Source organism: Panthera uncia, assembly GCF_023721935.1.
Source record: "Panthera uncia isolate 11264 chromosome B2 unlocalized genomic scaffold, Puncia_PCG_1.0 HiC_scaffold_24, whole genome shotgun sequence".
Classification (NCBI taxonomy): domain Eukaryota; kingdom Metazoa; phylum Chordata; class Mammalia; order Carnivora; family Felidae; genus Panthera; species Panthera uncia.
This window is the reverse complement of record NW_026057580.1, coordinates 82,245,042-82,268,443: the sequence shown is the minus strand read 5'-3', so window position 1 is coordinate 82,268,443 and position 23,402 is coordinate 82,245,042. Positions and strand designations below refer to the sequence as shown.

General features: G+C 40.2%; 1 protein-coding gene across 2 annotated transcripts in view; it reads right to left on the bottom strand.

The window, feature by feature from the left end:
- The window catches only part of NCOA7 (nuclear receptor coactivator 7), a 154,003-nt gene that overhangs the window by 102,089 nt on the left and 28,512 nt on the right, over positions 1-23,402 (bottom strand). The gene's annotated exons all lie outside the window — the stretch shown is intronic.

Sequence of the window (23,402 nt, the reverse complement as noted above, 5' to 3'; positions counted from 1 at the left end):
GCACCACTGGCAAACACACTTGCTTTGCCTGATGTTGCACAAGGGAGATCCTGAGTTGGCAGTGTTCATCAAGGAAAATCCGAGACGACAAAAGAGTGGAAGAGCTTCAATAGAGAGAAACTGAGTCATGATAACACTATTCAGGCATTTCTGAAGTCAAATCTAAAATTTAACCTGGACTTGCAACTAATGTGTGTCAGTCAATCCCCTAATGCCTTCTTTCCTTCCCTAAGTTAGTTTGATTTGTTTTCTGTTACTTGGGATGCTCTCCTCCTGCCCCCAACAAAGGGGGAAGAGAGTCCTATTATGGAAATTTACAAAAGAAGTAAGGTTGTTTCAGGACCCCGGGTGACTCAGTCGGTTAAGCGTCCAACTCTTGATTTCAGCTTAGGTCATGATCTCACAGTTTGTGGGTTTGAGCCCCACATCTGGCTCTGTGCTGACAGTGTGGAGCCTGCTTGGGATTCTCTCTCTCTCTCTCTCTCTCTCTCTCTCTCTCTCTCTCTGCTCCTCCCTTGCTCATGTTCTCTCTCAAAATAAATAAATAAACTTTAAAAAGTATTTAAGAAAATTAAAGAAGTAAGGTTGTGAAGGACCCCAAAATGTGGACTGGCTGAGCTGGGGATGGAGGACAGCTGGGAAGTTGGCCTGCTTTGTCATGTGACAACAAAATGGATGCCTCTTGTACCTTAAAACCACATTGTGTGTCTATCAGGATGCACTATTAGAGGACTTAAGAGAATTTTTAGGATTCTAAAGTAAATTGTCCATTTCTTTCAGTCTTCAGTAAGATCTTTACAAGAAATAGACAAGCGTAGGCTTTAATTTATCCACTGAAAGTAGAGCCGGATGAAAACATATTTCTGCTAAGAGAAAATTTTTTTTCTGTGGCTTGCAACAGTTGAAAGCCTGGTGACCAGGAGTCTTGTGGAGGTGGAAAAGCAAAATTAGCTGCCCCAAACTAAAGTTAGCGCAAAAAAGTAGGGGACGCTGCTGTACTAAGGATCTGTAAGCAGCTCTCTTCTTCAGGCCCCTCCCAAATACCGCCACTTATTCCCTCTGCCAGACACACAGGATGGTGGCCAGACCGCACTGATGCAGCTAGAATACAGTCCAGGGCTCCTCAGAAGCAAATAGTCCTCCCCAACTCAGGCCACGGGTTTTTACTGCCTGGAAGCAAAGCCCCAGAGGGTAGTGCTACTCTGAAGGCTCAGGAGATGGGCTAACAGCCCACTGCTGAGAGACCAAAATTCCTGAGCCAGTTCTATCTGCATCCAAAGTCCACGGTTCTGGTTACCAGCCGAGGGAGTTTGGCCAATGACAACAGAATTAAAGCCTGCAAAAATTTTAAATGAATTGTATTGCCAGAGAAATCCCTAATTTATCAGACATAAGAACTTATAAATGCTCAGCTCCAAAGTCATCCCTGGGTCCCCAAATCTATGCCACCAGAAAAAGGGCTACTGGGGAAGTCCAGCTCCCAGGCGGGCTCCTCCTCAGTGTTGTGGGGAAAATGGACAAGAGCAAGCTACTCTGAGCAGAACTTGTGGCTGCCCCAAGGCGGACCAGGGAACTGGCCCACTGCCAGAGCAGGGAAAACCTGCTGTTCCTGTTCAGCCAGACCAGGAAGTGCAGCAGACCACTGGCCACTGCGCTCCCCACCTGCTCCCTTTCCCAAAGGGGTGTTTTCACTTTGGTCCAGTCAGGGTGACTGTGAGCTGGACAACTGAATGAGCCACCAGGAAGCACTCCTGCCCTTTCCTACCCAGGAAGATAGGAGGCTGGCAGTCTTCCTGTCACTGTATAACGAGGGTCCAGACCCACCCCACCAGTAAAGAGCTGAGAGACGGGCAGCATGCAGGGTACAAACCCAGAAGTCTACCATTCTTAATGCCACGCCTTTTCTCTCAGGCTTTTGTTGCCACTCGCATCAAAAGGAGCACTAGCTGACAGAGAAAACAATTATTACTAATAAATCAGTAAATAATATTTACAAGGTTCTTCATTATGCTGGATGCCAGAATCTGCTTCTGAAGTTTCCAGCCATCGGTCTGATTTCTTCTTCCCTTGTATCGGAGAACTGAGTCTTCTCCTCAAGGTGGGCCTTTTCAAGATGTGAAAGCAGACAGCATGCCCACCCAGCAAGTTTTCTTCTTCTTCAGGCTAGATATCTCCAGTACCTTCCATCTCTCTTCATATAAGATACGTCTGTACTCCTATTATATTTGTTGCTCTCAAATGAACATTCAGTGCGGTACCTGCAGTATCTCAGCAGGTGCCTGAGCAGGGAGGCACTAAACTCCATTATCCCTTCCTTCAAGATGATAATCAGTTGCTTAGGGCTGTTAGCATGCTGTCCTAGGTGGAGTAGCCTCTTCATAAATACTGATGACTGAATGAATGGAAAAAACAAAGGGAGGAAGAGAGGGAACAAGGGAGAAAAAGGAGGAAGGGGAAACAAGAACAGAAAGGAGGGAAAGAAGGAAAATAAGAAAGGAAGACAGAAAAGTAAGGAAAGACAAAAAGACAGGAAATGGGAAGGAAGAAAGGAAGAACGAAAAACTGATGTAGACCAAGACAACCCCAAAGTAGCAACCTTTTAAAAGTATGTGTCTACAGCAAAATGGTACATCCCACCAAAAACACTATTTGTACAAATGCAAGCTGGGACATAATTCTTGGAGGGCAATTTGGAATAACTATCTAAAAATTAACTGTACACAAACCTGTATGTGTGTGTGTGTGTGTGTGTGTGTGTATAAATTGTGTACATAAACATAATGCAATTCAATGCAACACTGTCACAGCAAAAAATATGGAATCATCATAAAAATACGTCTACGTATAACATTAAGTAAAAACAAAAGAAGTTGAAGAGCAACAATGGGAATCTATAGGCATGGAGGAGGAAACTTAATTATATATGCATGAATATTTATAACAGGATCGATATGATCCTATCACCCAGGTGACCTCTGGGGAAAGGAAATTGCAGGAGAGAAAAGGAGAAAAGGTCAGAAGGCTTTAAAAATCATTTATTTACACTACACCCTTTTACAGTTTGAATTTATCGTTATCGCTTACTGTTGCTTTAAATCATGAAAAAATGGGTGAGCCCTGCAATCAGTAAAAACTGTTTTCTTTCTCATTTATCGTCTGTCCCTCTAGTCTCTATTTTCTATTTTAGTGAGAACAATGCTTCACTGTGCTGTTCCCTTGACCAGTTAGGACTCCAAACTCCTTGGTGGCACGGAATTACACACTCACGCCAAGGCGCTGCAGTCACAGAGCAGGTGACTTCAGGAAATGCCCCATACAGGGTGCCGCAGGAATAGAGAGAGCCACGAGCAGGGGCTAGCAGAGCAAGGGCTAGCAGGCCTTGGTGGACATTTTCCAACTCTGATCTCACTTGACCCTTCAGCTGTGATCAACACTACCAACCAGACATTTTCTGGCTTTGTGGACACCAAACCACACCCTCCTGGTGTTTGTGTGCCATCTCAATCCCCTTGGGTTTCTGTTCAAGAAGGAAGACCACTGGGAGGTGGTGCCCAGGTGAACACTGATAAGATCAGAGGAGTAGGCAGGGGCTGACATGTGCAGGCTTTGTACCAATGTGAAGCGTTTAGATTTTATTTCAAGGGCCACAAGAAACATTTAATCCAGAGGATGAGATGATCTGATTTGTATTTTAAAAGTTTTGGGGCGCCTGGGTGGCTCAGTCGGTTAAGCGTCCGACTTCGGCTCAGGTCATGATCTCGTGGTCTGTGGGTTCGAGCCCCGCGTCGGGCTCTGTGCTAACAGCTCAGAGCCTGGAGCCTGTTTCAGATTCTGCATCTCCCTCTTTCTCTGACCCTCCCCTGCATGCTCTCGCTCTGTCTCAAAAATAAATAAATGTTAAAAAAATTTTTTTTTTTTAAGTTTTTCTCTGGTTCCTATGTGAAGAATGGATTGCAAAGGGGAAGAGTAGAAGCTAGGAGACCAGCTGAAGGTTACAGCAGCTATCCAGGAGAGAGGAGATGAGGAGATGAAGTGAACAAATTTAGCTTATGTTCTGGAAGTGAAGCCAACAGAGTTTGCTAATGAATTAGGCATGGAAGGTGAGGGAAAGAAGATTAAAACCAACTCATATTTTTCACTTTAAGCCAAGGGGTAGATGTACCCATAGTGATGGGGAAGATTAGGGATGGGGCAGGGTTGGGAGTTCTCTCTTCACACTCTCTTAGAAGACCCATGGTCATGGCTTCCATTTTTAAACTGATGCCTCTCAACTTTACACTTCCCAGTTCAAAACTGTGCTCTGAGCTTCTCCTCTTTGTATACAATCACCTGTTCCACAAAACCCTACTCTTCCCAGAGGCACACCAAATTTAAGATGACCCAAACCAAGCCTGCCATTTGCCTCCCCAAACCTGGTTTCCTTGAGGTGTCTCGTACCTTACTGGAAAACCACTGTCCACTCAGCTGTTTTAAGTAGAAACCTGGACCCTGGATCCTGCTCCATTTCAATCTCCACATTCCACCAGTGTTATTTCCTATTGAGTTTACCTTCTGGCCTTTATTCATGCAGCTTCCTCTGCCAAAAATGCATCCCATCACCCTTCAACTGGTTCATTCTTACCATCCCTCAGAGATCAGGTCAAATGTTACTTCCTCATCAGCTTCTTCCCTGATCCTCAGAATTGGTCAGGTCTTCCTGCGAAAGTCTCTATGCTGCCATTAATTTTTCTTTGTAGCACTTATCAATAGTCTAATGGAATCATCACTACTGTAATTAGCTGTTCAATATCTGGCTCTCCCCATAGAATATAAGCTCCCTGAGGGAAGGGACAGTGTCTGTCTTAGTTATACATCACTATATACTCAGTGCTTAGCACAGCATTCAGGATACACACCAGAAGCAAAATATACATGCTGAATGAATGTTTAAGTGATGCCCTAACTAGCCACTAACACCAGTTAAATAACCACCTCTGAAGGCTCAGTAACTGCCGAGAAATTAGCTTAAGTAGTTTTTAACATACTTTCTAGCATTAAATTCCATAAAAATAAACAACTAAGAAATCTAAATCATATGAGTATTGATTATTCAAAGAACAAGATTCTTCATTATTTTAAATAAAATTTCTGGGGCACCTTGGGTGGCTCAGTTAAGCATCCGACTTCGACTCAGGTCACGATCTCAGAGTTTGTGGGTTTGAGCCCCGTGTCGGGCTCTGTGCTGACAGCTCAGAGCCTGGAGCCTGTTTTGGATTCTGTGTCTCCCTCTCTCTCTGCTCCTCCCCCACTCATGCTCTCTCTTAAAAATAAACAAACATTAAAAAAAATTTTATTTAAGTTAAAAATAAAATTTCTTACAATATTCTTATAGGTGCAGAGGACTATACTATGTCCACATGTATTTAATAAGTATTATTTATATTTTTAAGTCACGTTAGTTTTACCTAGTGGCGATTTCAAACACACAAATAAGTATTTCATGAGAGTTTTCCATGGTTAGTCAAACATTTGCGTTTACTAAAAACAAAAACGAAAATAAGCCACCCACATGTTTCTTTTAATACTTCTCTGTGTATCAAATTACACATTATTTTAAAAGTTTTTTTTTATCATTTCTTGCTTATCTGCCTACAAAAACATCTTTTTGCATGCAGTATGATTTTTAAAATACAGTGACAACTTCACATGCCATTTTTTAAAAAAGTTCCATTATTATTTTTCAGAGGAAACAATTTTGTAGAGCCAACAAAAAGGAAGGAAGACACAGAGGCAAGAAGGCCTTTCTTAAACTAGTGGCCAGTCTGTAATTTCTCCAAGAGGAAGTAAGGGACAGAATTGAGATCTGGAGGGGTTAGGGAAAGTTCTGGGCCTTGCCTTAAAGCTGCATCTGCTAAGCAAGTATACCTTTTTTTTTTTTTTTTTTTTTTAAATCAGGACTGCTTGTTTATTGCGGGTGGCATGTGGGGAGTGCTGACCACAATGGCACTGGGAGAAGGGACTAAGGCCCCCAAAGCAACTTCCTGCCTCCATCCTGATGGACATAAAAGACCAGCCCTGGGGGCGCCTGGGTGGCTCAGTCGGTCGGGGGGCCGACTTCAGCTCAGGTCATGATCTCGCGGTCTGTGAGTTCAAGCCCCGCGTCAGGCTCTGTGCTGACAGCTCAGAGCCTGGAGCCTGTTTCGGATTCTGTGTCTCCCTCTCTCTGACCCTCCCCCATTCATGCTTTGTCTCTCTCTGTCTCAAAAATAAATAAACGTTAAAAAAAAAAAAAAAAGACCAGCCCTGCTTATTTCTTCTGAGAATTTTAGTTGTCTGCCTAATCAACTAAATTGTTTTGTGTGTATGTATGTGACCTTCACTAGAAGCACATTTATCTTTCCTGGTTTCTGATTTTTTTTTCCCATTTCTTATTTTCCCTTCAATGAGGTTAAACTATGAGAATCACTTAATAATGTGACCTCATATGAGCAAATCGCCAGATTTCTAGAGCCAACAGTTTGACTCTATGGTAACACCGACTGGAGCAGAAACTTTATTTTGAAAAACATAAATGTTGCCTTAAACAGAATTTCCAGAATTGGAAAATAATTGGTAAGACACAAGAAAGAAAACTATTCCAAAGCTCCAGAGAGAACGGAAACCAGTAACAGAATTCTGGCAGGTGGGACACGTGGCGGGGAGAAATAAGGATCGGGGTCATGCCGGGGTACAACAACGTGATGGCGTCCCACGGATGTCAGATCTGCCCCAGAGGCCGTGGAAAATAAGGGCACCTGAGAGATCCTAGCAGTCCCTCATAAGACCTGCCAAAGAACTTCCCACTCACAGTAGCACTTCCCCAGGAAGTAAACTTGGTGCTGAGTTTCACTATAAATTGACTGTGATTTAGAGCAGCCTACCCACCAAAGCTGATAAGAAGTTGTGAACTCTGAGCATCCTTGGTGTGTTGACCCTCATGGGCCATAAATGAGGGATCTTTACTGAGGAATGGAAAATGGGACCGGCCAGAGCCAATCGTTTGTGGGCTTATGGAACTCATTCCTACTATCCAGGGTGCAAACTTCAGTCCTTAGGTAGCACAACCAAATAACTGGTGTGTGTGCGCTTGCCCGGGAAGTAATAAAATTAATTTAGTAATTATTTTGCTGATCCTTTTCATAGTTAAAAGAGTTAGGTATTAGGCAGCTCCTTGTTTGGGGGAATAAAAGCAACAAAAATTCACCCTGGTAGAATTAGGTTTAGCACAGAAATTAACAAAGTGGCAGAAAACATCCTAAGGATTATCAAAACCACCAGTCAAGAAACAGTAACTGATCCAGTTATTGGTCAAGGGACTGAGCCCCAATAGAAGAAATATGAAAATGACTCTCTAGGACTTTGAAGTTCTAGGTAGAAATCTTATAGATTTGGGTCAACAATATTTTCCCCTCACCTTCCAGTTGAAGATTATGACTGTAAGTCAGAGGGAAGATATGGTAGTATACAACAGACAGTGAGAAAGAATGGACCCAAATGATAGGCTGCTCTTAAAGAATATGAGGACTTTCTCTCAGTGTCCCAGTCACAGGTAAATCCCATGTATTTTCATGTGATCATGCATCCATACACAGTCTCCCCTCTGTGTGAAACTTCCCTCCTTCATTCTCTCTTCATGGCATCTGAAGACAGCACAATGTCACCTCTTTTATGATGATGCCCAGGCTCTTCTGGACAGTCACTTTCACTGCTCCATACTCTTAGCACTTGGCAGTCACCTTATCCGGTATTTATCCCATTGTTACTTCTTTTATAAGCATCCTGTTATTATACCAGACTGTATATTCCTACAAATATGTTTTTTTAAATGTTTTAATTTGCATATAGTTACACACAATGTGACATTAGTTTTAGGATTACAACACAGTGATTCAACTTCTCTATATGTTATGCTACCCTCCCCACCAGTGTAGCTGCCATCTGTCACCATACACGTTATTACAATATCATTGACTATCTTTCCCAGCTGTGCCTTTTATTCCCATGACTTATTCACTTCATAACTGGAAGCCAGTATCTCCCACTCCTCTTCACCCATTTTGCCCTGCCCCTCACCGTCCTCCCTTCTGGCAACCAACCATAACCAACCATACAGATGTTCTCTGTATTTACAGGTCTGATTCTGCTTTTGGTTTGTTTATTCATTTGTTTTGTTTTTTAGATCCAACATACGGGTGAACCCACAAATGTCTGCTGAAGGAAAGGGCAGACAAGTATGATCTCATGGGCAGATTCTAAAAGGAAAATGGTTCAAGGGTGATATGTTCTTCTAAAACAAATTCTGTCAACTCCATCACAAATGGGTCTGTTGAAGAGGCAAAGCAGAAAGCATCTCAAGAAATAAATGTGTCCCAATGAGCTCAAGTTTTCAGTGGGCACGTACAAAAGGTGGCAGAGAGGCACAAAATGCAACAAGCAAAAGCAACAAGCAAAAGACAGAAAACTGTAAGAACACTGGAAATCTGAAGCCCAGAATGAGCTGATGTTTGTAATCAGTGCAAAGGAAAAATTCACAAGGAAATTTTAGGGATGTTGAGAGAATGAGGCTGCAAGAAGCAATACAGCCATTGGCCATGGCACGCTGGATGAAGTCAACTTAGAAGAGAGAGAAAGTAGACCTAGTCCACTCCAATGCTGCAGCTCTATCAAAGAGACTAAGTGAAAAACTAAAAAGGATAAAGCATCACAGCTAAGAAAATGAAATCCTGGATGAAGTCTCTAGCCCTATAAGAAACAATTCCCTGAGTTGTGGAACCATTGCCAGTAATCTCTGAAGAATCATAGAGAAAGACTGGAATTGGGAAAAAAAATTCTGGTTTTCAAAAGAAAAAAAAAACATATTCTAGAAATAGTACACTGAGCAGCTTGATAACGACTCCCTGAAAAATAAACTGACAGATATTAGACAAATCTTCTGTGATTAATTGAAGATAAATTGTTGACTGCTGGGAACCACCATGGGTATACGAAAATGAGTGAAAACTAACATAATTCTCTTTTTTTTTAACAGTATTGCTAGATTTGGCATGTCAATGGGCATGACACAAGGTACAGTATATCAAGATTTCACTAAGGCCCTTGAAAATGTCTGACACTACCTTATTAAAAGATGGAAACAGAGAATTCAGTTAAGTGAACTTATGCAAGTTGATTTATAGCAAGTTGAAAGACTTAAAGATAATTACTTAATCCACCAATGATACTAATGTGCCATAATGCACACAGCTTTCCAATTCAGCATTTTCATCAACCACTTGGATAAGGACACAAAAAGCATGCTGTTCAGGTTGTATATCTGATCCAAGATAGGAAGGACAGGAAATATGTTTGATGTAAAAAATCAGCCTTCAAAATTTCTGGAAAATTAGAATAATGGCTGGAAAACAAACAAGATAAAATTAAAACTCTAATTCACAAGGGAAAAAACTTTTTTCCCTCAGTGTGAATACAACTGTTGTCAACAAACTAATACAATATAATGCTATATTAACAAAAATAAAAGGATAACAAGTAATATTCCTATCAATGCATTAATCAGACCAAACCGAGGTAGTAAAGAATCAAAAACCTGTCTTAGATGGAGAGATTTAAAAACTTAGAATATTTAGCATGGAAAAGAGAAGGTTCAAGAAGAAAATGATGTTACCTTCAAACATATACAATGATAATATATAAAAAGAGGATTTTATTTATTCTGTGTGGATCCTAAGTAATTGACAATAAGTAGAATAAGTTGAAAAAATAAATTTTAACTAAAAACTTGAAAACAAATTTCTACTAACAAAAACTTTTCAATCAAGAAATGAGTAGCCTTGGGAGTCCTTGGGACACCCCCATTGCTGGAAAAGTTCAAATCCAGGTTGGAAAAGGCCTATTTGTCAGATGCAGTGGAGATTCTGTCCTTGGCATGGTGGCCCCGATGACCTTAACCCTTCAGCAAAAAGATTTTATGCTTCTGAAATTAGAAATGATGCCCATATCAAGAAGATGAGTAGAAGAAAAATGACATGTCAGGCCAACATGAATTGACATTTACTAAAGAAAATGCTCTTTTCTTTCTAATCTCTCCATCACTTCTTCCAGGCTCCCCGGGCATTACCTAATGACTACATTACCTAGTTCCTCTACACCCCACACCCACTGCTAGAGAGGGACTAAAGTTCCTCATCTGATGTGCCTATAAAATTAAGTCATTGTGAAACACTGCACTCAAAAAAGGTCTTGGAGACTGCCGTTAGAATTCTGATTGCAGGAAAAGAAATTTAACAGCTGTTATCAGAGCTGTGCAGACATAACCACTCTGCTGCACAATGTTTACTTGAAAATGCAGGAAGATTTGCTAATGGCTTGCTTTCTGTGCAGAGAAGAGGATACTACAACAGGCAACTCCAGAACAGTAGCTGCTCTCATCAAACATACTGCGCATCAAGTTCCTATACAGATGTCATTTCCCACAGCATTAAGATTAGCATTCTTCATTTAAAATAGACATGAACGATTAATGCTCACCTATAACAGAAAAGTTATATTAAAACACCAGTATTTTTTTTTTTTTAATTTGAGAGAGAGAGAGAGAACATGCACGTGAGCAGGGAAGCAGGGCGGGGGGGGGGGGAGAGAGAGAATCTTTTTTTTTTTAACTTTTTTTTTTAACATTTATTTATTTTTGAGACAGAGAGAGACAGAGCATGAATGGGGAAGGTCAGAGAGAGGGAGACACAGAATCTGAAGCAGGCTCCGGGCTCTGAGCTGTCAGCACAGAGCCCGATGCGGGGCTCGAACTCACAAACCGTGAGATCATGACCTGAGCCGAAGTCGGCCGCTTAACCGACTGAGCCACCCAGGCGCCCTGTGAGAAAGAGAATCTTAAGCAGGCTCCATGTTCAGTGAGGAGCCTGATGCAGGGCTTGATCCCACAATCCCTGGGATCACGACCTGAGCTGATGTCAGGAGTTGGACACTTGACTGACTGGGCCACCCAGGTGCCCCAAAAGGCCAATATTTTATTTTTAAAGATTTTTTTTTAAGTTTATTTGTTTACTTTAAGAGAGAGAGAGAGAGAGCATGAATGGGGTAGGGGCAGAGAGAGAGGGGGAGAAAATTCCAAGCAGGCTCTGAGCTGCCAGCACAGAGCCCCATGTGCGCTCGAATTCATGAACTGTGAAATCATGACCTGAGACGAGATCAAGAATAAGATGCTTAACCGACTGAGCCACCCAGGTGCCCCACTAAACAGCAATCTTTTAAAACCCAGTCACTTATAGTTTCTTTTTTAAATTCATATCAATAAAGAAAAAGCCTTAAACACTGAGGAATTCTCCAACTACCCTTTGACATATATTACAAAAGAGGACACATTACTGTTAAAAAAATTATGACAAAATTTCTACAAACTTCTAAATGAATATACTACAATTGAAATTTTCTAATATGGAATAGAATTGTTCTAATTATTTTTATACTATTGGAAGGCAGTATAGAAGTAGTAGTTAATAAAGGCCTAAGAGTTAAACACAGAAGGAAGAAATCCTGACTCCATTACTTATTAGCTGTGTAACTTGGGGAGTTACTAGAGCACTCTAAGCCTGTTCTCTTGCCTGTCAAATAGGAAAATACCACCATCCACCTCATGGGTTATTATGGCGATGAAGTGAGGTCATATTTGTAAACCTCCTGGCATAGAGTGAGGAATCAGCAAAGAAGAGGGTAGAACCACCAATATATACAAGTATAACTTTAAACATGTTATAGACCCTGGATGGACAGTGTATAGGCAACCTGGCCTGGCTCATCTCCTGCTTTATTGCTTTGTTAATGTCCTCATGACTTTACATAAGGGTCACACATCAAGCTGGCCTCTCTGAGGAATCCCCCCCTCCACCTCTGATGGACCATCCCCATTAACTGACAAAATGCTTTACTTCTCTTCCTCCTCCATCTTTATAAACTTGCTGTCCTTGACCTCCACATCTCCCTCTTGCCATGATCCTAATTTTTGGCTTCCTTTCCCAGCCAAGTTCCCAGAAGAATTGCCTAGAAGCTCTATGTCCATTCCCTTACTTCCCATTTATATTACACTGGCTTCCCTCACTACTGCACTGAAACTGTTTTCATTCAATCAGTGACATCCAAGTGGCCAAACCTAATGGATACTTTTCAGTCCTCATCTCAATTTACCTCTCAACTCTCATGACCATTCTCTCTTTCTTGAAATGCTTGCTCTTTGCTCCTGGCTGCTGTAATTCCGTCTCTTTTGGATTTCATCCTACTAGACCACTAAATGTTGGAGTTCCTCAATTCTGTTCCCCATTCCTAAGTTCTGTTCTCTTTTCACGTTACATTCTTTCCCTATATGATCTCATCCATTCACCTGCTGGCTGGGCCCAAGAACGCCTCAATTTCTATCTCAGCCCAGACCACTCTGCTTTCATTCCAGGTACACATACCCAACTATACATTTACTGGTTCCACTTGGATGTCTCATAGGCATCTCAAAATGAACACATCCAAACTTAAATTCTTGAGATTCCCACTCAAAGTTGTTATTTTCCCAGTTTTCCCATTTCATTTAACGGCATCTCTATTCCTCTGGTTGCTTAATCCCAGTTCCCAAACTTGGCCAACAACCCCCCGCGTGACTTGCCCCACTTCTCCACCCTTTTTGTGCAATCCTCCCCTAAAGCACTCTGTTCCAGCCACACTGGCCTTGTTGCAGACCCAGGAATCTGCCATGCCTTCTCCCCACTTAAGGTTTTTGAATCTAAGTGTTTCCTGTACTTAAAACAGTCCCCTCCATTTGTTTTTCCCCAGCCCTTCTCTTAAACACACATTTCATCTGACAGATCCTGCCCATACCAAGATCAGCTCAAATATCATTATTCTCTAGAAGTCTTCCTTGAATATCACTCCTATCTAAAATGGATACTGCCCTTAAAATTCTTTGGAACATCCTGTTGTTTTCCCTCATGGCAAACTCTGAAATTTCTAATGACATATGCATTTATATTTCCATATTTAATGTCTATGTGAAAAGTAATCTCTGTAAGAACAAGCCCCACGTTTGTTATGTTCATTATGTTCACCACGCTACCCTCTGGGCTTAACTCGTGTAGGCACGTACGGTCTTTCTGAATATAAGCCATGCACAAGTTTCTCGCCATAACACAGAATATATTTCAAACCCAAGGATAAACATTATATGACTTTAATAAAGTCTCACATTTGAGTAAGTCAAAGAACTGAGAGATATCTTAGGTATCTACTTGCATCAGGTAATATAAAAACCAAAATGAGCACTTATTCAAACTTAGAAAAAGGTCTTTCTGTGCATTAAAAAAAAACAGGAAGAAAGTCAAGATTATGTAGAATACGTTCATAACTCAATTAATTTTATAATATTAAGTTTTCAGTGACCTGTTAAGATAGCACAAATTGAGCTTAGATTAAATATGTGTGTTTATAACTAATTTTTATGCTTAAAAAAATCCATATATTCTTATAAAAGAAAAAGTTATATGTTGACATATATATAGTATGTATATGTTACTTGTTTTTACTTTTAAAATACATTTACTCGGGGCGCCTGGGTGGCTCGGTCGGTTAAGCATCCGACTTCGGCTCAGGTCATGATCTCACGGTCCGTGAGTTCGAGCCCCGCGTTGGGCTCTGTGCTGACCGCTCAGAGCCTGGAGCCTGTTTCAGATTCTGTGTCTCTCTCTCTCTCTGCCCCTCCCCTGTTCATGCTCTGTCTCTCTCTGTCTCAAAAATAAAAATAAATGTTAAAATTAAAAATAAATAAATAAATAAATAAATAAAAGGAAAGATATAATTAGGAAGTTGAAAATATTTTAAAAAAATAAATAAAAATAAAATACATTTACTCTTATAAAGGAAAAATGTTCTGAAATCCTGATAATATACATTCAGGACTGTGGTTAAAAAAATTAAATTTCTCTCATTATCGAGTAAAAATAGTTGATTTAGCAAAGTAAAAGGAAACATCCCCCACAACACACACTTAAAAAAAAAATGATGGAGCCATTGAAATGGAGATGACTCAGTCCCCAGTGACCTCACCAGCATCTGCTTCAATTACCTCTGAAAATGAAATAACCAAATTACCATTTAGCTTTCTGCTGTGCTAACAAAATTAATCTGGAATATCAAAATTCATCTGCTTTAAATTATATATTATACAACTTCTAAACCAAAACCTCTTCTAGCTCTAAATTGTGAAGAATATGCACCATGGATGTCATAATGGACAGTAACATAGTCCCAGAGACACAGGAAAAATTAATAAAATGATTAATGACTTAGCTCTAACCATCCTTGACAGTGAGTTAAATCATGCCACCTATTCAAAATTGGAATCAATTTTAAGTCTGTCCTACTTTGTATGATACATGTGTTCTTGAAAATACATATGCAAACTATATTTTAAATGCTGTAGAGTGATTCAGAAATATAACCAATTTTTTGGTTTTTGTTTTGTTTGTAGTATAGAAAAGAATATCTAAAGCATGAATAACTCGTCTGTAACTTAGGTGCTTCCTAAGTTCACATGATCATATTTTGGTCATCTAGTCTGTCAAGTATTCCATAAATACAAACTAATAAATACCATTTTAAAAGTCAGACATATCACAAGGGGCGCCTGGGTGGCTCAGTTGGTTAAGCGTCTGCCTTCAGCTCAGATCATGATCTTATGGTTCATGAGTTCAAGCCCCACATCTGGCCCTGCACTGACAGTGCAGAGTTTGCGTGGGATTGCCCCTCCCCCTGCTCATGCTTTCTCTCTCTCTCTCTCTCAAAATAAACTTTAAAAATAAAATAATAGATGTAATCCATTTTCTTGTTCTTGTTCTTCTATATCTTCTTCATATGCTATGTTCACACCTAAACAATTTGTCTCACAACCAACAAGTTACATTTCTCATTTCAGTCCATGTTAGGCCCACCTCAAAGTCATCTTTGATTCTTTTTCCAAGTGAAATAAGGTACACCATTCTAGTAACGGAACCACCGAGGAAAGACCTCCTTTTTGCTCTCCACTAATTTCTGCTTCAACGGAAGCTAAATCCTGCCTTGCTTTGGGAGGAGACCTAGGGTTCTCCCAATCCGACTAACTCATCTTCCCTTTTTGTTTCAAGGACACTTGGATTCATCCTCAATGGTACTAACACACTGGTCTGCTTAATCTGCTGCTGGATCACACTGCAAACCGTGAACCATGTGTCTTGCTTGGTCTCTTCTGAAACTTGGCCTGTTACCCTTTTTGCTACCAATTTCATTTAAGTGTGGGAAAGAAAAAGCTAGAACAAGTAGACAGGGCTGCTACAAATTCACTGGTATATCACTAAATGAGTTAAAAAAAATATAGGGCATCAACCATTTTGTTTATGCAAACTTTACTCGAACCAGTCAATGAAGGAAAAGGGAAGTAAAAACGCATAAACACATGACCCATGGCTTAAGCACCACACATCTTTACAACAAAAGGGCTCAAGCAAAGAGCATCTCAGCTTGTTAGGACCTCTAACTATGCATCTAGAGAGGAAATAATAGGGGACTTCTTGCCACATCCCCAAAAATAGAAAGGTCAGGAGATTGGTGGCATTTTTGTTGGTATGTAGAGATTTTCAAAGTTCCCTTGAAAGACCAGAGATTCCCTAGTTTGTTCCAAAGTTCCTAAAAACAATTTTGCATTGAAAATCCCCAAAAATAATAGTTTAGGGCATCTGGGTGGCTCAGTCGGTTGAGCGCTTGACTCTTGGTTTCGGCTTAGGTTATGATCTCACAGTTCGTTGAGATTGAGTCCCATGTCAGGCTCTGTGCTGAGAGCACTGAGCCCGCTTGGGATTCTCTCTCCTCTCTGCTCCTCCCCCACTTGCTCTCCCTCTCTCTCAAAATAAATAAATAGACTTGAAACAAAAAGAAAAAAGAAAATTCCACTTTAGTACTTTAATATATTTAATCTTTAAATCAGTCTCACTTATCCTCCCATGGATAACTGATAAAATTCTATAAATTCAATTCAACATAGTTTAATGAAGAATATGGTATAATGATTATAGGTATGGGCTGTGAGGTCTAGCACAACAGGGTTGAGTCCTGGATCCTATGTGACCTGGGTCCTATGTGACTGTGGGCAAATTCCACAACATCTATAATAAAGCTTAGCAACTTTATCTGTGATTAGAATAACAGGACCTACCTCATGGAGTAATCAGAAGATTACATGAATACACATATGTGTCTCTGTTACACAGTTCAACAAATGCTAGCTACCATTCACAGTGAATGACTGTTAGATGCAGGGCATAAAGCTAGACCTTGTCAGGAATATAAAAATGAAAAAGAACGGACAAAAACAACAAATAAAGTAGAGAAGATGACAGCGTTATGGGTACATTCAAAGACAGACTGTACGAAGAACGTCAAGAGAAGGCATTAGGAGGCCTATCAATGCCCTCTGAGTCCAGCGGCAGGGGAGGGCACATCTACGTGTGTGTGTGTGTGTGTGTATGTGTGTGTGTGTGTAGGGGTTAAGAATTAAATGAAACAGGAAAAGCGTCAAGGAGACAGTGTCACAATTACAGATGGGTTTGCTGTCACTGCATATAGGGAGAAGATGGTGATAGCAAAGTTTATTACACAAATGTGTAAGACATGTACAGAAAATCAAAGTAGGACATAAAGACAGAAAGGTAGGAATGAGCCATATGGTCTCGAATTTGAGAGACGAATTTGAGATTCAGAAGTGACACATCTGAACTGTGTCTTAGGAAGACTAATCTGGGAAGATGTGTGGGAAGATACGTACTTAGCATTTGATTTATGAGGGTAGAAGGGGTGACTGCTGGAATTTTCAGATACGAGTTTCAGGGGAAAAGAAAGAAAAATTCCTACTAAAATAACCGACAACTGGAGTCCACGCATGAGCTAGGAAGCTCCAGAGCGGCGAGCAAAAAGCATTTTCTGGTTCAGAACTCAATTTTCGCACACTGAAGAGTCACTGTACCAGCAATAATGAAAGTTTTCAAAGGCTTGTGCCAAACTGTCTCAAGCTGAGACAGTGCCAAATTTCAGACAAATTCAGAAATTAGTTCAGTTGAAGTCTTCCCCAACTGTCAGCAACATTAAAAAATGAGGCGGACAGCTTAAATCATTTACTTTTTCGAGGACTTTGGTCTTATCTGTGTCTAGAGTCTTGGGTCTTTCACTGAAGGCTGTAGCCACAGCATATTTATGGACAAGTTTCAAGGGACATATAAACTCCCTGAAAATTTAAGCCTGTGTATTTATTCTTTCTTTTTCTCATTTATTCCTATATTCCTCATTAAGACAGCATGCTCTGATGTTATTAGGTCTTATTTTTCACTGGAACTTGTTCTAAAGACTTTATATATGTATTTTAATTCAGTAGGTCCTCCAACAATATCATGAGGTAGGTTCTACTGTTATTATTCTCATTTTAGAGAAAAATATACCCAAGGCCCCACAGCCAGTAAATAGTTCTACAGAGGAGAAACCTACTGGAGGCCCACAAACAAAAGTTCCCCAGGCTTCATAATCAAAATAGTTCCATTTGGTGGTTTTGTTAGGTTACAGCTTCACTGGGTCTCACTCCAGAATCTAGGACAATCCAGATTAGCCTGAGATTTCAAGGAAGAGGACACATGCTTTTTTGTCACTGATCCTTGAAATTAGTTTTATAGGGAGCCATTACACTGCACTGGGGGGAAATATATTTATATAACAGGTACTTTATGTACAGCTGTCTTTAAATAATTAGCTAATATGTATTAGATCAACAATTTTCAAAGAAATTTGTTGTTCAAAGAGGAAAAATAACCTCACTCTCAGGATACTAACCTCCAAAGACTCTTCTAAAACAATGAGTTCTTTTGATCCCACAGATCTTTTGGCCCACAATAAAAAATAATTGTAAACTGTGATTCAAGATATATGTATACTTGTATATATTTAAAACAAAATTTTCATAAAATATTATTGATTTTGACTACCTACAATGCACTCTGATATTTTATATTCAGTCTAGCATTAGTCCAGACTAATCTATTCTCTTCCATTCCATTAAAAAAAAAATGCTGGTTCTCATCCACTAAACTGATTTCAAGATGCCCCGATGGGTTGTAACCTACAGCCTGAAAAGCAGTATACTACATGGAATTAAATCAAGTAACTGCCTATTCCTTAAAAACAAAGCAAAAAAGCATGACTCTATCTGTTAATGTCTAAATGTTCATAAGCCTTTTCTTTAATCTGTAGAAAAAAGTTAATGATTTCCTAAAAACATCAGCAGCTCAAACTTGACCATGGATATTTTTCCCATTAATGAATGACAAGCGATATGTAAATGTTCTCTTAAGAGCTGCTTGATCTGAACTCAATCAAAATAATAGGAAACATAAGGCTTAAACAACATTACAGCTCATTCAAGAGTTTAATTGGTAATTAGTAATATTTTCAAATAAAGCACAAGCTGCTCTTTTATACAAAATGTTTAAAAATATTCTTAATCTCTAAGATAAATTAAGGCTCACAAACCACTTACATTCTACATTAAAAAAGCCGTTTTAAATATTCTCAGTCTTTCAGTTGGTCAAAAAAGACTTAACAAACTTGCTACATGCCAACCACTATTTATTTAACAATGTAACATGGAAGGAGCACTGACCTATAGCAGAGTCCCACCCTTCCAGATGGCTCATTTGGGGGGAGACTGAGTGCAAACACATAAACAAGAGCTATGGATATCACACACGGAAAGTGTCCCTGGGCAGTGCTGTGGATCACTACAGGCACTAATGGCAACAGCCATCTTGGATGGTTCTTAGAAACTGAAATCAAATATGGTTTCCAGTAAAACCAACTAAAACACTTCCAAACCCATGTACAATTTTCCCTACTTACCACATTATGATGCTACTAACATGTTCTAATCCCCCTCTCAAAGTACAAATTAATGCTTAAGGCAATGTAAACTGAGAAATATGGAATAAAGAAAAACAATCAGTGATACAGACAAAGTAGACTGGGATTCAGGGCTCAGATCGTCGATTTAAAGGCTAAGTGATTTGAGGCAAGGTATTTAACCTCCCAAACAACAGATCCATCATCTGCATTTATATCTACTCATATGATCATTGTGAAATAAAGTGAGAGAATGCACATGAAGGTACTTTGTAAAGTGCCAAAAAATGTTATTATTATCAACTTTTATTAGATCACTAGACAGAGAGAAACTGAGAGAATAAAATATTAACCAAATATGAAGCCAGTACAGAGTTAACACTTACCAACACTTAAAACAGTTCTATTTGCTTTTCATGTACCAACTCAATTAAAACCTGCATTATGACTGAATATCTGAATCCAACTACTGGTAATAAGAAAGTTTCTCCACAAATCTTGGACACACTAAGGTTCTACTCTAACGGTCCTTGGCCAGCAGGAAAAAACAATCTACAGACTGTTAATTAAAGGAAGGGCAAGAGTTCACATCACACCACTCCACCCATGTGGTATATTCATTCTTAGCACAGGCATACCACAAAGTGGCAGCTCTTTCCTCGAGTTCAAAGACAGCCTTTGTGGGGCTAGAGAAGGGGAGCCCTCTCTGTATCCTCAGCAATGCTGCACATCAACCAACCAGACCCATCCAGTTGACACCTACCACTGGATCTTAGACTCTACTTGCCCAAAAGGGCATTCTGGGTTTTTCTGTCCAAATGTATTTCTGCATTCATTTCTATCATAGGCAACTACTCTTTTCAGATAAGAGCAAACCTAGCGAGTAACGTGGATATCTGCAATGTAAAACCCTGACTTACATGGGTGGGATATCCAGACTACATGTTTCCTACTGCCCTAGTTGGTTAATACTCTGATGTTAAACTTGACAAGATGTAGTATGGAATGTCCTCAAGCCATAAACAAGTTTTGTTTTGTTTTTTTAAAGGTCATTTGGGGGAGCGTGGGTGGCTCAGTCATTCGAGTGTTCAACTCTTGATTTTGGCTCAGGTCACGATCTTGCGGTTCTTCAGACTGAGCCTTGTGTCGGGTTCCTCACTAACAATACAGAGCCCTCTGGAGAGTCTCTCTCTCTCAAAATAAATAAACACAAACTTCTTAAAATGTTTTTAAAAAGGCCACTTAGAACTTAGGATGTACTTCTGCACATTAATTCACAATGCTGTGAACCGACCTGTGTTCTACAGGGCCCGACGTACCACTAAGTTGCCACACTGCCAAGGGCAGTATTGCAGAGCGTAAGCTGTGGTTGAAGAAGGACAGAGCTGGGCTCCAATCCTGCCTCACCTGCCTGTTGTATAATCTCACTAAAATTTATTCAACTTCTCTGAGTCTAAATTTCCATAGCAGGCAAATCATATTTGGATATGAAAATTATGTATCAGAGGCTTGGTGTGAAGGTAACGTGGACCAGTTTTCCCAACCTTTTTCACAGGAAAGCATGCACAGAAGAGGACAGTACTCACACTGCACCCTGGAGTAAGATGCTACTCATGGCGAAAGGTGACCAGCCTATGTGGTCCTGCGTAGCCGGCCACTCTAAAGGCTGAGGGGTTGGTGTCTGTGGCACGTACGCCTGAGACATAAGAGTGTGTCAAACCCAAGTGGTGAGGCTCTGATTACCAGTAAATATACATAAAGTGGTCTGCTGTGAGCCCAGCAGATCACTGACAATTTCCCCTCATAGGCTTGGGCTCCTACTCTGAAATAAAGAGAGTGCCCTAGAATTCTCAAAGCCCTTTGGACTATGTAATTCCACTTTATACCATTCCAGAACCTGGCTGTGCTGAGAACAACGTACGTTTGTGTGATTCCACTGTGGACCATTATGATTCCTCCTGCCTCCCCAATTTGAACAACAAGAGCAGCTCATGGGATGAGTGGGGTATCAAGAAGAGGATTTCCGGGTGAAGATGGAGGTGCAGGTAAGCACAGAAGCTAGAGTCAGAGGTGACTGAGTACGCACTGTGCCCAGCATTCTGCATATGTTACTTTAATCTTCACAGCTATCTTGGTTTGGTTTTGTTTGGAAGAAGGAGCCACACAACGTATTATGCATATTTAATAAGAAGACTATCCAGTGGGTTCCAATATCAGACTCCAAATCCTCCTCCCTAGAAGAAGGGGTCAAACCTCAATCAGTGTAGACAAGGACCAGACCTGATTCAACTGTGGTCCTCCTCCTTTGGACTTCATCTCCTTGGTTCAGGCTGGGAAGTTTCCTTCTATCACAGCCATTTTGTTAGTGGATTATTATTAGCCACACTTAACAACAAGAAATGCAGGGTGAAATTTAGAAAACTTGGCCAAGGTTATTTACTAGACTGGTTTTCAAACACTAGGTGTTCTGCTGATGGGTCAGAGGTTCAAGGATGAAGAACCACCAGGGTAGAGGTTGGGGATGGAAGCCAGGGGTGTCAGAGGAGTGGGGGTCGGAGCTCACTCGGCATCCTGCACCCTTCAGGGTTTGGGGTGGGAGAGTGAGGCAGAAAGAAGAGTGTCATTCCCCTCCGTGCTTCACACTACTGGCTCTGAAGGTGGTGGGTTAGAAGACAGCAAGTGGCAGCAGGATCTCTGCCTCTCCTGAGAAGCAGGAAAGAGTGGGAAGAGGCCAGCAAGTCTAGGGAAGAGGGACTTGTCTGAACAACACAGAGTCTACTGGTCTCTACTGCTCAGTGCCTATTCACAAGGCCTGTCAGACCTTATCAGAGGGGAAAAGTAAATGTACAAAATACCACTTCGGGTTAACTGAAAATAGATTGTTGATATCCTAAATTAACCCTCAATCCTGAAAGCTAGGTTTTTAAAAAGTGTTCAAACACACAAAGAACATAAAAGGACCTGCACAAAAATCAATAAATGGGTTCTAAATTCTGCAAAAGCTAACTAATGTCAAAGACAATGTGGAAGAGTTCTGTGTGGCACTATTGAAGAAAATACCTACATTCTAACTCGAAGGGGAAGGGAGAACAGAGGCCACAGTGAATAATGATGACTCCACATAACACAGGGAGTATAATTTGCTTTAATAATTCATTTGCTTTCAAGATATGTCATGTATCAAGGAATTAATACACACAAATATAATATACCAATTTTGTATACACAAATTCTTTGCAGAAGCATGGGGAAAGGTCTCATGAATCATTCGATCTGGAATAGACAACTGGTATAAAACACCACCAAAGATCTGAAAACTAGGTGGGTCCGGGCCAGGAGATCCTGAAAACTCCTTGGTACTCATCCAGAATAAATCTACCTACTAGTGATGCTAATTCACCCTTCCATTTAGAGTTAAATAGGCACATTTCAAGATAAATTATAAAAAAGGAAGTAATGGGTGATCCTCAAATCACTAATTTCAGTCTAAAATTATTAAAATATGGTCTGTTAAACTTAACTTTGTTTGATGCTAAATTCAGAGAGAGGGAGAGGTACATCAACAAAGGAGGTAGAGTAAGGATTATTTACCAAACACAACCATACAACGTTTATGAAATGATATGGTTAAATAGTACACCAAGAAAACAGAAAACAGAGGCTATTTAATTACATGGAAGGGAAAAGGGATGAGGGAGGGGAACAGAGTTTAACATTTAAAATTTAAAATTTTTAGGGTTTCAGAAACATATTATGGTAATAGGTAGAAATAAGGACAAATCTTCCTTTTGATATACTCTGCACACTAGTAGAGATTTGTGTAAGGTAGTGGGAGTTCATCAATTCAGCCTTACCCTTGGTCTGACTTTACAGTCTGCTGTGGAAATCTTGCCTGGACTGCCCATAGGCACACTGCTCCAGAGAAATCAGCCCTATGTTGTCAGAAACTGACTTTCAAGTGGGTCCTATTGGGAATTCCACATTATGGCAATTCCATAGTTCAGTCAGAAAGCATTTGAAAAGATTTATAACTTTGGTTGGCTCTTTTCTGATAATGGAGGGCTATTTGGTTTGCCTTTTGCCTTTAATAGCTTGACCATTTTTGGCCACCAAAGCATTGTAACAACTAAACTACAGTTTGTTTGTTCTCTCTCTCATTTCCCAGTAACTAATCATGTTAATGTGCTGTTAGAATAGCATCCCTGACTTTTTGTTCTTGGCCTGTTATCCTTATGCTCTGAAGGTCATACTTAATTTTTGGCTATGTTTTCCTTTTCATTGTTAGAATACTTCTCACAAGAGGTCAAGGCAAGCATGACAATTAAATTTTACATTTTTGAGCTGAAAAAACTGTGCTGTTCTTCCAGAAGGGTTTCATCTTGCATTGTAATGAGAGGTGGTTAACATTGAGCAGATTGCTTGTGAGC